The following is a 14,542-nucleotide window of genomic DNA, read 5'->3' as shown; positions in this document are numbered from 1 at the left end:
GTGTAATGAAGCGGAGGCTCGGAAAGTTATGGAAATTCTGGTTATATTTAGAGAAAATTTTGCAAGGAATTTTGCAAATCTAAATTATAGTTATTAAACTACAAAATTTTAAGTGTCCTAAACGTTTTTGATTGTGCTGAATCAATTTCCACCATCAAAAATGTGATTCAAACACTACTTCTACAAATTTTTTTGAAATATTCAAACACTGCCTCTATCCAAATTCCTGTCACTTTTGGTCGTCCAGAGAATTCCTCCACCTCCTTAAACAACTCCCTTTTATATTGTAAATAGGGTTTTGGAATTGAAACATGTACCTTATTTCTCGCATCCATTTTCCCTGTTTCCTGTCCCTAAGATGCGGAAGGAAGAATAATCCCATCCGTGCACGAAAATTTTTCTCCATTGACATAGAAGTTCAAAGCTATTATAGAAGGCACCATTAAGAAATAAATCAACAGTGACATTTTAAATTCACATATTTTCATTTATATCACTTTCATTTGTGATAAAAATATTTGACAATTATTGTACTTCTCTAATAATAAGTGAATATAGATGTGCCTTGTGCTTTTGGTAACAAGGCTACAGAATAGCATATTGCTGCCAACTTAACATTAATAAAGGTAACTATTATATGGTTTTAAATGTGTGTATGATAATTAATAAGTTTTAAACCATAAATGTGTGTATGATAATTAATAAGTTTTAAATTAAGTATGATTATATATATATTAAAAATTTTAAATGGGTGCTTATTAAGTTTATGAAAATAATATAGATAAAATACACTTTTGTTTCTTTTCTTTTTTTTTTGTATGAGAGTAATTGTAACTGTAAAATATTTGGCACATGTCAAACATAATCACAATATAATTATAATAGTAAAATTGTATTTTTAAACATTTTTTTTGCAATGGTAAAATATATAATACATCTCAAACATAATTACAATATAACAATAAATATTTTTAAACATTTTCAAAATATTGTATTATATATATATATATATATATATATATATATATATAAGAATTATATATGGGTTTAGACTATGTCTTAAAAATGTGTTTGGTTGGTTAAAAGCTCATTTTTTTCGGAAGCAAGGAAACATGTTAATGATCTAAGACTCATAGGCATTTGACAAGAGCGGAACCTTGCCCTTTTACAGACCACCAAGGGGTTATTCTATATGACCTGGTTTTCCTTGATTAAAGATGATGATTCAACTTCCATTCACTAATTGTCCTCAATGCTAATTTGACACACTTAACAAAAATAGAAAAATTATATATATCAATTTTTTCTTTATTCAATAAACTAAATTTAATAATTATACTTATATTTTTTCACTAAGGCTCATTTTTCACTAAGGCTGATTTTGTTTTTTCAGAACAAATATATTGAGTTTTCAATGGCAATGATCATTCCTATAAGGATATTGATAATAGTTTAAACCGGACAGGATTGCGTGGGAATATTCAGTTTTTTCATTCGCGAGTTAAAAACCAGCCGATTGACATGGGATTGCATGGGAATATTCAGTATTTTCTTTCACGGGCAAAGGGTGTTAGTTTTAAGAAGCATATTGTTCCATGATCAAATAAAACTATGATTTTGTTTCTGAGAACTAATTATTCTAAGCTTAGCATCGATTAAAGTATATAGTACGTTATGATGAGAATTTTGTATTATTTTATAAAAGGTAATTTTTTTTCACATTTTGGTGTTATGTTTTTACGAAACAAGTAAAAGGTGTTATGTTTTTATGTGAATCTTTAAGTTGCGTTAGGATGCAAAGCTTTTTAACCCACACATTGCATTAGGATGCAAAGCTTTTTAACCCACACAAGTATCAATATCTAAAGAAGAATTACACTGGGTGATTAAAAAATGTTACTCCAAGTATTAAAATTAGTAAATGATAAGACTCATTGATATTGGGATTATGGGAATCTTTAAATTGTCTTATGTTACAAAACTTTTTAATCCACACAAGCATGAATTGCTAAAGAAGAATTGCACTAGGTGATTGAAAAATGTTATTCCAAGTATTAAAAATAGCAAATGATAAGTCTCATTGATATTGGGCTTTGGATGAGACCCATGAAAATAGAGCTTCACAAGAATTATCAATTATTAGATAGGGAAAAGTATCATAAGAGATATGGTAGTGTTTCCAAAAATATTAAGAAGAAAGTGAAAGAGTTATATATAAAAATAGATAAAATTAACAGTTAGATATGTTCACTATAGAAAATAGACAAGTGAAGATTTAATCATATATAATAATGAATAAATTGAATCATGATTTTAAAAACTTGTTATTACAATATTTTAGATTATATTATTTTGAGAAATAAAATTTTCAATTTTACATAAATTCATATATAAATTTAATAAAAACATATATATTTGAAATTCTCACTCATTCTAGTATTAAAAAATTTATTTTATTTTGAATTTAATATAATAATATTAATAAATTTATAAATATAAAAAAATAAACTTTTCGTTATGCCAAAGTACGGAAACTAAATATTATAAACCTATAAAATAAACGACATATCAATCATACTATCTACCCAAATTAACAATAATAATAAAGAATAAACATGATGAACTCTATTAAATAACGCATAGAAAAATATACTCATATAAATGATAAAACTATATAAACCTGAATTATGTAATATTTTAAATAAAAAATGTACTAATATAAAATACTATAAATATTAGTATAACGGTATAGTTATATAAACTTGATTTATTTAATAATCATAACCATATAACAATAAAGAATGAAAAACGATGAAACGAAATAACTTAATAAGAAATAAAATTGGAGACATATCATGGACCCGCCGGCAAAGGTTAAATATTACATTTTTATAGGTTCCTGAAAAGTGAATTTGGGTAAATAGTTCATGGTTGTTGGCAAATAAGAGCTTGTCAAGTAGGTTATATATTTAACAATGTGCGTGCTTGAGTTTATAATGGCGTCTCTCTTTTGATTAAGAAGCAGGAATGTTTTACTCACTGTTGTAACACAAGCTCTTCTTCCCACAAGATTCGTAAAGAAGTATTTTGGGAGGTATGCATGTGATACCGCTAGTGTTGGTTGCAATACAGTAGATGAAAGAAACAGGGATGCTGAATTTGTTAAAGAAACATGTTGGCAATCATCCTCCAGTTATTTCCAAATGATTTTTTATTTTTTTAAATACAATACTGCATATTGATGGTAACTTCGCAGTCAAATGAGAAAAACTGAACTCCATCCGTGATTGGTCGTTCGAACTATTTCTAAACCGTGGAATACTGTCCTCAAATTCAGTTAAAATTGGAGCAGAAGCATGCCATGATAAATTTAGTTAAAATTGATAAATTTAGTTAAAATTGGAGAAAAACCATGCCAATAAGCATGCCAAGATAAACTGGACAGTTTCTTCATAAACCTGTCATTTTATTGCCGGGCCAGGGACAGACCCAACAATGCAATTTTTGAAGTTTTGATGCTGTTTTGCAAGAAATTTGGAGTTGTTTCCCTTCAGAAACAACCTGTCTAAGAAAAGTATGCCTCCCCTCTTATTTTCCTCCCATATCAACCCTAGCAACAATAGCCATCAATGCCAAATGCTAATTTTAAATTCCTAAAGTAAAAGTGACATTTTCTTTATTTTTCATTTTCACCTTTTTAAGTAAATTTTTAACATTACCGAAATGACTCAGGATGTTTGAGAGTGGTTTCGAGATCATAGGATTTCATATGCAGAGACTAGAATTTTAGAGTTGACTCAAAATTCAGCGGACTTAATGGTTTTCAGGTTTTCGTGGTTTGGGGGTTTGCAATGTTTCCATTTAATTCTATCATGCATGAGAGTATGAGATTGGCATTTGAGCAAGAGCATGAAGGACCTTGATGTTGATGCCATTGATTTTTGAACTTTGTTGATGTTCATGGTATTGATTGTTGATCTCCTCTACCATGGCCTTAACAATAATGTACCCTTCACTCAAAGGAAAATAATTGCTAGGGTTGCTAAACTTTTTCTACCAGGTTATAAGGATGAGGAGATGAACCCTTCACTCAAACCAAAATCACTAGTTAGGCATGTTAAACTTCAATTTCTATCATATTATAAGGTTGAGCAATCCAAGATTGAAGACTTTGAGCTAGATGATGTTTATGTATCTCTTGATAATGATGAGTTTCATGAGTGATCATGTTGATAAGTGATTTGTAATTTTGATGTCTATTTTTGTTTCTACTACTACCACGACTCCTAAGGTTGCCGGAGTTTTAGGAGTCCCTAAACACTCAGGAAGATTATTTATGTAGCTCATGTTGATGATCCCTTGTCTAGTAGTGGTCACTGGTGGTTTGATCATGATGAGGAGTGATCATTTTGAACACTAACATATAGACTTGTAGTAGGCTGGTGAATTGATTATGTATTATGTTGCTGATATGTATTGCACTAACAGCTAAATGAATAAACTTTACATATTCTATCTCTATTAATTTGAAATCATGATTTTAAATTTTAAAAATATTTTTTCCATAAATTAAGTATTTTCAGGTATTTTTTTTAAAAAGTAGTTCATTGAGAGTTGCCGAGTCCCGATTTCAGCTTTTAAAAGTATACTCATAATAAACGAAATTATTTCTTTTCCTTGCTAGTGCGTTTTCAGATACACTCAAGCCTAGGGCAATTCATGCATGTTTCTTTTATTTCTAAAATATCTTTGTTTTAGTTTTAAGATTTTTTTATATATTATTTTATATGGTTCAGGCTTCAATTATTCTACATTCTTTGAGTTTAGCATTTGAATTAAAGACATATAATGGAATGCATAATATAATCTGGTAAAGATTAAAAGGTTTTTTTAGTCTTTGTCGCTAATTAAGAAATATGACATATTGTACATCGATTTTCCAATGGCAATGATCAGTCGTATCAGGATATTGATAATAGTTTAAGCCAATATTCAGTTTTTTCATTCACGAGCTAAAAACTAGCCGATTGACATGGGATTGCACGGGAATATTCCGTATTTTCATTCACGACCCTTAGTTTTAAGAAGCATATTGTTCCGTGATCAAATAAAACTATGATATTGTTTTTTCAGAACTAATATATTGAGTTTCCAATGGCAATCATCATCCGTATAAGGACATTGATAATAGTTTAAACCTGACAGGATTGCGTGGCAATATTCAGTGACACATACCCCGGTAACCTCGCATGTAAAAGTAGGGAGTTAGAATCTTTTTTTTACAATTATCACAAGTAAATAACCAATTCACAACTCCACAAGTCATCATTACCATTAGATAAAATATTCATTAGTACATCAAGTAGATTGCCATCAAGACAGTAAGTTGCATAACCATTGCATAACCTTTAACCCCACTGTGGTGGTGTAATGACATAAACTGTCTCATGAATCCCTGCATCCATTTCTTGATATCCTTAACCATATTAAATAATCATGTAATAGGACATTATGGTTGTCACATCAAATAAATAACCATCAACATCAAGAAATTCATCATTATCAAACGGACACAAAAGGCAATCACACCATTTGAACACCAATTTACCCTGGAAACCCCGTAGGTGATATCCTTAACCATATTAAATAATCATGTAATAGGACATTATGGTTGTCACATCAAATAAATAACCATCAACATCAAGAAATTCATCATTATCAAACGGACACAAAAGGCAATCACACCATTTGAACACCAATTTACCCTGGAAACCCCGTAGGGTGAAAACCAGCAAACGTTTAATCTTATTATTAAACGCTCGTGAGGGATTTCACCCCTCACTCAATGGCTTATAAGGGATTCCATCCCTTAACCATTGTTATAAAATCATTACAATAAACTATCATTAAGTTATCACATAACTTAGCTAAAAGCTAATACAATTTCCATGTAATCTTCCACTTACATACCGCCACATGCAACATTCGTTGTGGCATAATGGTTCCAGCAATGGACAATACTGCAACTTGAACTCGTCTGCATGGACCAATAATCCTTTTCCTGCCATAATGATTAAACATCACTTTCCTTTGGCACCAACCGCCATCGTTTCCTGTCAATGTAGTTGTCAACAAGCTTTGGCAACAATATTAGATACATTATTAATCATTTATTAAACAACCTGTAAAAGCCATCTCTTAACACCTACTCATCTGCATGAGCAAGCATGACATACTAATTAACTAGTACATATATTCAAGTAAATTCTTGTTCTACTTGTCACAAAGCTTATTCACACTAATGCATATTTCTCTCTAAGAGATCTAACCATTAGTTTTACAAGTCCATGTTTCCCTTTGAAACATATAACCCATTAGTTATGTTTAAATACAGGTAATAAACTATTGCTTCTGGGCCTTTGCACATGCGTTCCTTCACATAGTTATTTTTCAAGAAACTATTAAAGATACCCTATATTTATGGATAAACATCAAGAAACCATAAAAAGGTGAATCTAGCCTCTAGTAGTTCCTACTCATACATAAAGTCTTCATTTCATCACTTCTCTCATTACTTCTGTCATTTAGCTCAAAAATAATCCTTAACCCAAACCATTCAACACTAGCAACTAAAAATCCCGTAACACGTGCTTTGTAATGGTTTGTTTACATTTCCTTTGGCTGGATTATTGAATTAGCCTTCATGTAAACATCAACCTTTGTGAATCTAGTTTTGACTTGGACCACCGTAAAATGTGGGTAGAATATATAATAAAACAATCCAGTCCTCGGAAAAATCAATAAGAAATGATACCGTGGATTAGGCATTCATTTAAACATGCGTGCGCAGTCATTTTGTAACAGTTATCTTGTTTCTCATAAGGATGATGGTATTTAGAGACACAATTGCTCGAAATTTCCCCATGGGGTATATTACGTTTAACTCACATAAGTCTATGCATTTTAATAACATTTTTCCATTATAAAAAGAAATATGGTATTTCCACACGATATTCATATTGAGGTTTTTCCATTATAAAAAGAAATATGGTATTTCCACACGATATTCATATTGAGGTTTGGTTTTATAATGCATGGACATGTATAATGATGGTGTTTTATGTATTATTACATTTCCCACGAATCTACGGTGACAGAGCCTATTCCTTAACGATGTTTCACGATATGGCTTTAGTTCTGCAGGCTGATAACTTCTTATCAACAGCAGTGTTCCAGAATGACCATCTTTCTTTTCTTGATTCAATAGGACATAAACAACCGAAACTCGACAACAAGAAATTGCGGGAACAACTTCCCTCAAGATAACACTCAGCAGAGATTTCCAATGATTAGCCCATCATTGATAGCACACCATGCAGGTATACGATGGGCTTACGGCATTGTGATTTTGTTTACATATTTCAAAATAATAAAGCTTAGAAAAAGATATGAAGGCAAAGCGGCTGACTGCAGTGGTGACTGCGAACAATGGTGAAGGACTTGAGAATAGTGATCCCAATGAACAACTGTAGGCCATGCTTTATCCAACACAGGATACCATCCTCAAGGCTACCTCCTTTCACCGAACTCACTACTACAACAAATAAACGACAGCTTCACGTCACACGCTAAACGGATCCTAATAGAGAAATTTACCAATTCTCTCAATCCTGCTGGCTCCACACTATACTAGGCTCCGCAAACAGTTGAGAGACTCAAAACAACAGGCAGTTATAATTTACATAACAATGCCCTCAGCGTAATTAAAGAAAAGATGAAAGTCATTCATCATTGCATCTTTGCTAAGACTGGTTAGTCTCTTGGCGAATATTAACATGCAAACATTTTTAATTCAAGATAATCGAGCAAGATACTTATCTTTCCCTTGCAGCCTCCACACCGCATGATCCCGATGTCAAAACCGCTCTTCGGTCTTTTTCTTCATTCTGTTACACCATTGTAAATATTCCAGCCATTTCTCCGAGAAGCCATCCCCCGTCGTTGGAGAGCGCCCTCAAACCTCGCCTTATTGCAGGAATTAGAGGAAGGTGGTTATCTCAACCATCTCTCCAGAAGCCTAACCGTCCGATCAATACTCTCCGATCGCGGGGAGAAACTATACAAATGTCAAAGGGACGAGAAGCTTCCCCTCGTTCCGTTCCATGGAAATCAAGAATCGGTTCAATCACTGATTCGTAAGTTTTGTAACTTAGAATTACTTTTTACTCAGGGTAGTTAATATGACATTCAGTTTTTTCATTCACGAGGTAAAAACCAGCCGATTGACATGGGATTGCATGGGAATATTCAGTATTTCTATTCACGGGGTAAGGGTGTTAGTTTTAAGAAGCATATTGTTCCATGATCAGATAAAATTATGATTTTGTTTTTCAGAACTAATTATTTTAAGTTTACCATCGATTAAAGTATATTACGTTATGATGAGAATTTTGCGTTATTTTATAAAAGGTAAATCATTAATTTTTCTTTTTCACATTTTGGTGTTATGTTTTTACACAATAAGTATAAGGACAATAAAGTCTAAAAATGAGCCCCAGTGAAAAAATATAGGTATAATTATTAAAATTCCTTTATTGAATAAAGGAAAGATTGATATATATAATTTTTATATTTTTGTTAAGTGTGATTCAATTTAAATGTATAATTTTGTTTTTTATAGGTGGGAAAATTTATTATAAATTAGTGGTCAAATTAGTATTGAAGACAATTAGTGAATTGAAGTTGAATCATAACCCTTAATCAAGGAAAGCCATGTCACATGGAATAACCCCTTGGTGGTCCGTAAAAGAGCAAGGTTCCACTCCTATCAAATTCCTTTAAATCTTAGATCGTTAACATGTTTCCTTACTTCCAAAAAACGAGCTTTTAACCCATCAAAGACATTTTTAAGACATAGTCGAGAACTATACATAATTCTAATATATATATATATATATATATATATAAAATACACTATTTTGAAAATGTTTAAAAATACAATTTTATTGTTATATTATAATTATGTTTGAAATGTGTTATATATTTCACCATTACAATTACTCTATTTAAAAAATGTTTAAAAATACAATTTTATTATTATGATTATATTGTGATTATGTTTGACCTGTGCCAAATATCTTACCATTAGAATTACTCTCATAAAAAAAAAGTGTATTTTATTGTATTATTTTCATAAACTCAATAAACATGCAATTAAAAATTTTAATATATATATAATCATGCTTAATTTAAAACTTATAAAAATAATAAAACTTATTACTAATATAGTTATGATTAATTATCATACACACCTTTAAAACCATATAATAGTTACTTTTATTAACGCTGAGTTGACAGCAATATGCTATTCTGTAGCTTTGTTACCACAAGCACAAAGCACATCTGTATTCCCTTATTATTAGAGAAGTACAATAATTGTCAAATATTTTTATCACAATTGAAAGTGATATAAATGAAAATATGTGAATTTATATTCACTTATTATTAGAGAAGTACAATAATTGTCAAATATTTTTATCCCAATTGAAAGTGATATAAATGAAAATATGTGAATTTAAAATGTCATTGTTGATTTATTTGTGAATGTGCCTTCTATAATAGCTTTGAATTTCTAAGTCATTGGACAAAACTTTTCGTAGGCGTATTGGATTATTCTTCCTTGCGCATGTTAGGGTCAGGAAACAGGGAACATGGATGCGAGAAATAAGGTACATGCTTCAATTCCAAAACCCCATTTACAATAGAAAAGACCTCAACCTAAATATTATCAACCACGTCATCTATAGAACCCAAATAGATATGTATTGCCCATCTCACCAATCAATTGAATAACATGGCCATTTGGTTACCTCTGAGCTTATATCAAAACTTAAAATTATAATTAGCTAAATTTATATGTTTATATAGTATGAAGTCGTTGATAATAATCTTAATATGAATAATTCAAACTTTTATTTATTTATTATAGTTATAGGTTAATTAATGTTTTTTAAGATTTATATGGTTTATTGGATTTTAAGAAAGTAAAAAATTAATAAGTTTTTTTTAACATTTTATTTTATGTTTGTAAAGAAGTGAAAAAAAAATCTTACATCATTATAGTTTTACTGACTTAAAAAATCGAGAATGTTTGTATTGTGATAAATATTTTGAAAATTAGATTGAATGTAAATTTAAGATGGAAAATCTAAGAGAAAATTGTTTTTATATTCAACCTTCTTACCATAGCACAAGTGACAAACATTTTCATCTTATAGTATTTCGTTTAGTTACTAATGCTGATATTCACAATAACGCTCATAAAAATTAGTTCTTATCTCAAAAAAGTTCCTTTTTTCCATAGTAAAGTCAGAAAAACAATTCTCAATTTTGAGATTGAGTTCACCACCTTCTTATAATACCTTAGTTCCCTTTTATAAATTGACAATCATTAACCGTGTCAATATAAATGCATCAATTGAACAAGAAATAACAAAAATGGATGAACATTTAATGTTAATTTCTTTGGTAATAATTAAGTTGCATTTGTCTATTTTAAAATAAAAATAATTTTTCTTAAATAAAAAATAATCTTGGCTAATAATAATTTAAAAAATGAATATACATGTTTCGTTAGTTTTAATTAAATTAGTTATGGAACCTTAATAATCATAGACTCATTGTGCTTGGTTTGCTGTTAATAATACAACTTAGTAAAAAAGAGATGTTGTAAAATATTTCATCAACCACAATCATAAATAAAATGTTTTGATGTCCATATGAAATAACATAAACTTATATCAACTTTAAATATATATAAAGTAATTATATGTCAAAAAAATTATTAGATTTTTTAGATATACGGAAAATGTATATTTTTATACTTTTAAGAATATTTCAACCTAAGAAATTAAATAAATCATATCTATCTATATATATATATATATATATATATATATATATATATATATATATATATATTTCAAATTAAAAATAAATAAATAAAACCAACAGAATAAATAATCATTTATTTTTAAAAGAGTAACAAGGGGGAAAAAATAATGAGAAAAATGTGTAATTCATTTAATTTTTTATATAAAATTATTATATGAAACTTCAAAAATATTAATAATAATTAAAAAAAAATCAATATTTATATAATAAATAAAATATTTCAATATAAAGAGTTAAAGTAATTTTAATTTTGATGTATGTTTTGTAATGTGAATAATAAGGTACATAAATAAAATATTTCAATAGTCACCTTAAATACAATATTTAGATAACAAATATGTATAGATTAGATATGGTTGAAACATTTATGTATACATTATATAAAGCAATCAAAAACAAATATTATGTTTAAAATATTTCAAGTAATTTAATTGTTTTATATTTTGGTCAGCAATTTTGTTTGAAAACCAGCAAATATTTGTAGGAATGGAAAATTTAAGTTATGTACTCTACACAATCTAAATGTCCAAAGGGATTTTTCAAGGAACTAAATTCATATATGCATTCAAAAACATAATTTAAACAAGGAAAAATTACACATGCGAGATAGATATACATGCTCTAGAAAGAAAGAACCTGTATAAATCCATCTTAACATTGAATTATCAAATGCCAAGAGGGGTCAAACATTTGGAGGTGCAAACCATTTTTTACACTTTGAAAGGGGATTACACGGCAAGAGAATTGATCCCTCTCAACACTAAATAATCTTTGATTAGGATGAATCTATATAGGTATGATGCCAAATATTCTCATCTAAATAATTAATTTGAGTTTGTTTTTTCTTTTCATCATATTTATTTTATATATACTTTATTGCAATACATAAAAAAATTGTGACTGCATCACTGTAATTAAAACCAACAAAAAAATATTAAATTTTCATTAGAAAATAAAATAGCTAAAGAAATAAGAAAAAATATTTTCTCTATATAAATAATCTCTATATTACTTTAGCTAAAATTAATTGTTTTCCACTATTTTCCTAATTAATTTTGCTTAAAATTTGGTAGAAAATTTTAAAAATCATAAATTTAATTTAATTTAATTTTTCTTTTTTTTATAAAGTTCAAATATATTAAAGATTTTCATACAATTGAAACTACATATATATGCTTAAAATTTGGTAAAAACATTTAAGAATTATAAATTTAAATTTTTTTATTTTATAAAGTTAAAATATATTAAGGACTTTCACGAAATTAAGTTTTTTTTAATAGTTGACTAAATTATTTTCTATATCGCCATTAAATATTTTAAATTTGTTTATTTTTCTCGATGAATTTTCCGAGGGTGGTGGAAACATTCTTGAGTTTGGAAAAAGAAGTTCATACAAGTGTGAGGTCTTCAAATAAATTACGAAAAGTCTGTCTTCTTCCATAGTGATTCATGCCAGGACGAGGTTGAATGGTTATCAGCTCTGTTTGGAATCAAAGCCTAATCTATCAGTCTCGGATTAAAATATTTGGGCTTTCAGTTAAACACTTTTGGTTATAAAAAGGTGGACTGGGTGTGGGTATTAGATAGGTATTACAAGAAGATATCGGCCTGGCAATACAGGTGCCTTTCACTTGCAAGAAGGGTGATCCTCGCTCAATCGGTTTTAAGCCAGATGGTAGTATACTGGGTTCATTTATATTTCCTCCCAGCAAGCATAATTATGGCAATGAACAAGATTACGACAAATTTCATACGGGGAGGTCAAGCGGGTAAAAAGAAATTTCATCTCTCAACTTTATCCAATATTTCCATGTCGAAGTGCTGCGGTGGATGGGGGCTTTTAGACTTGAAAACTTTCGGAAGGGCCTTGCTTTGTAAAACTCTGTGGAGAGGCATCTTCAAAAATGGTTCATGGAGCAATATAGTTCGGACGAAATATTTGAGAAGGAAGGATCTGGTATTTTGGCTCAGAAAAGAAAGATTAGGCTCTCCTAAAGGATCTTCTGTTTGGTTAAGCCACCGAAAGATTGGGAAACTTTTCCTGGGAAATTTATCTTGGCATTTCCAATCAGGTAAAAAAATTCTCATTGGGAGAGATCATTTTATGAGTGGTGCTAAGGTGATTGAGGTTCAAGATTCATTACTAAACTTTCTTCACAGGAAAGGTTTGTTTTATTGGGATAGCCTAATAGCTGGCTGGCAGGGTCCGATTCCTCTCTAGAAGGAAGCTGATAGACATTGCTATTCAATGGGATCAAATCAGAATCCATCGTAGAAATTGTGGAATCTTTCGCATGGAGAATCAGGACTGTCTCATGTGGAAAAACTCGAAAGGTTTGTCTGCTGTTCAGGTAAAATATGTTTATAGAGACTTGATCGGCCTTAAACATCCTCTCCTTAGGCCTTCATTCCCGCCCATCTACTGGAAATTGGGCTGCCCCTCAAAAATGATCCTTTTCTCTTGGTTGTCTTTTCAAAATAGAAATCACTCTTGGGAAAAAGGAAACGCGGATGGCAGGGTCCTGGTGTTTGCCCCATTTGCAGGTCTACAGAAGAAAACAATTTCCACCTTTTTCTAGATTGCAAGAAAACTCATCTTCTCTGGAGAGCTCTAGAGGAATGCCATGGTATCCAACATATGTCTCACTCCTCTATTTCGGAAGCGTTCTTATGGAGCAGTTTTCAAAAAAAGTCTTGGAGATCAATTTTCATCATAACTGTATGGAGTATCTGGAAGTGGCGTAATAAGTTTATTTTCAATGGTAAGGCCTCCCCTTTTCTGGAAATCATCTCCATCATCACTTCCATCTATGAGTCGATTCCACAGTGCCCTTCCAAGCAACCGAAACAGAATGGTAATGAGGTCCTGCTGGAATTGTCATCTGTGCCAAAGGCTTTTTTCGACCGGGCTGAACAGGGAGGTCAATGTGGCTATGGGGTCATCATCTAGGTAAATGAAAATAGCCATTTTCTCATTTAGTGGAATGGGGGGAGAGGATCCAACAGCAAGGCTGAAGCGATGGCCCTTGCTGGCCTTCTTCACTTCTGTCTCTTTCTAAATCTCCAGGATGTATCCATTTTTGGTGATTCAAAGGTCATGGTGGATTGTGTACTTGGTAAGAATATCATTATGAAGCCTCAGCTCATTAGATGGTTAGACAGGATCAAATATTTATGGAATAGATCCAAGGGAGCTTCCATTCATCACATCAAGAGGACCCTAAATTAGCAGGAAGATGGTTTATCCAAAAAGGGTCTTCAGGCGGTTCCAGGCTTATGGTTTTTGCAGGTTTCTCATGAGGGAAAAATCTTCTCCATTTAGGACTTCTTTCCTCCCGAATTTTAACCTTACTTTTGCTTTGGTTCTAGTTCTTTCATCATCTTTTGATTTTGTTTTCCATTAATTTCAGATGCTTCTCTCTAGATGTTGATGGTTGTAATCTTCTAATGTTGTTGTTTCCAGTGAGCACAGGTCCTCCAAGCTTGATGTCTGCAAATCTGGCTTTCTTTTTTATGAGGGCAGATTGTTATGATCTTCTTTGTTTTCAGCGGCTAAATATTGCCTTCTCTACGCACAATTAGACTAATT

This window comes from Pinus tabuliformis, chromosome 1_1 (genome assembly GCF_031772625.1).
Source record: "Pinus tabuliformis cultivar Carrire ecotype Pingquan chromosome 1_1, CPIR1, whole genome shotgun sequence".
In the NCBI taxonomy this organism is placed as follows: domain Eukaryota; kingdom Viridiplantae; phylum Streptophyta; class Pinopsida; order Pinales; family Pinaceae; genus Pinus; species Pinus tabuliformis.
The sequence above is the reverse complement of the archived record's forward strand: the minus strand, read 5'-3'. Positions refer to the sequence as shown.